The sequence below is a fragment of the Hyalella azteca genome, unplaced genomic scaffold (assembly GCF_000764305.2).
Source record: "Hyalella azteca isolate HAZT.00-mixed unplaced genomic scaffold, Hazt_2.0.2 contig422, whole genome shotgun sequence".
In the NCBI taxonomy this organism is placed as follows: Eukaryota; Metazoa; Arthropoda; class Malacostraca; order Amphipoda; family Hyalellidae; genus Hyalella; species Hyalella azteca.
Genome location: NW_025930774.1, coordinates 719 through 2,582, shown reverse-complemented (window position 1 = coordinate 2,582; position 1,864 = coordinate 719).

Genomic DNA, 1,864 nt, shown 5'->3' with positions numbered 1-1,864 from the left:
CTGAAACATACAAGGAAACATACATATTAAAATTGCAAACTTTACATGACTTTTTTCAATTAGGTCTGAGAGTAGTTTATGGATACAAATCCTGATGTGTTTACCAGCAGACCTACTAGTTAGCTATGAGTCCACTGTGAGAGCCTACCTCAGCATATATGTCACAAGGACAAGAACCCAGTGAATGGAGGTACGAAGCATATAAATGGGCTGGAAACCTTTTAAAGGTACCCCCAGAAGCTAACCATTTGTACCCCCAGAAGCTAACAAATATGCATGTATAACCAGATAATGCCCAGAAGCTAAAAAGTATGCATGTATACTTGTGTAGAACCACCCTGTATCAAGATAAGTTCTCTGGACAGATGGTGTCTTAATCTCTCACACACCAAGTCAATGAATCCCTGTCCTCAGTTTCAGATAAATATAAAGTCAGTCAGGAGGCACCTAATACATGGCCTTTAGGTAGGAGGCCTTTTTAGGCCTTTAAAAAGGAGGCCTTAAAAAAACTAATACAGTGCCTAACAATTAGATAATAATATTTTTACTGCAGTTAAAAAGGTTCAATTAGGAGGGCTAACAAACACTGTAGGTATATTGCACTTTACTTAACAGTCTGGTGAATGCATATATATACCATCAAAGAGGGTAATAAGGGACTGGCAGGGTAAATTGCGACAGTCCTCTGACATAGGGTAAAAATATTATAGCAGCAAAACTAATTGAAATATTGCAAAACTAAAGATAGTGGCATAAATTTCAACATTTTTCCTATCTATGTAGCACAAAGGAAGTTGTAGGGTAAATGCGGTATATTCCGACATCGTAGGTAATTCCGTCACTTCTCTAGTTTTTCCTTTATATTAAGCTTTGTTTTAGTTCCATCATCAATGTAGGGTAAACGCGGTATATTCCGACATCGTAGGTAATTCCGTCACTTCTCTAGTTTTTCCTTTATATTAAGCTTTGTTTTAGTTCCATGCGTTCATTGATGGTTGAAATGGTGACGTCATACATTTGCGTGTCGATGGAATTCGAACACGTGGATGTTGGCAATACGTATCAGTTAAATTTGAAGCGCTGACGCAATACGACTCACCACGTGTTGGATGTTGGAATATAGGGATTTAGTAGGTTTCCATTCTAAAGGCTTTTTAATAAATATGGCAACATTTTGTGACGTTTCATCGTTGCTGACGCGTAGTGAAGTGTTTTGAGAGTCATGTGAAGGCAACAGAACTTACGTAACGCATACGGTTTTTTTTTATAGTTTTTCATTTCTCGATGCATCCTTAAAGTGTCAGAATATACCGCGTTTACCCTAGGTGACTTGGACTGTATAGACTTTAAGAAAAGAAAACCCCTATACTCAAAAACAAAAAGTTTTTGCCTCAAAAATATTTAGTTGACAGCTTGAAACTGAAAGCCTTGAACTTGAAGTATCATGCTGTAGCCAGGTAGTTATTTCAGTATTTTTCATTGCAAACCAAATCTGTTCTCCAATGTTCTATTTCATGACTTCATGTTATATTTCAGAATCTTATGTTGGTCTGTATGGTCAGGTCAAGTGGGGTAATAAGGGAGAGGTGGGGTAAATTGGGAGTTCGGGACATGGGATGATGGGGACAGTGCTCAGTCAGCCATACTGGCAGACAGTCACGGCAAAAAAGTGTTATAGCAGCAAAACTAGAGGTAGAGGTGTAAAGTTCAACATTTTCCTAATCCTATATATGTAGCATTGTAGCAGTTCAATCAACTGGGATTCCACAAAACTTAAGTGGCTATGGCCTATGAGCCCACACATGACACACACACAGCCACACAGGCACACAGCCACAGCTGCCACACTCACACTGCATGCCCA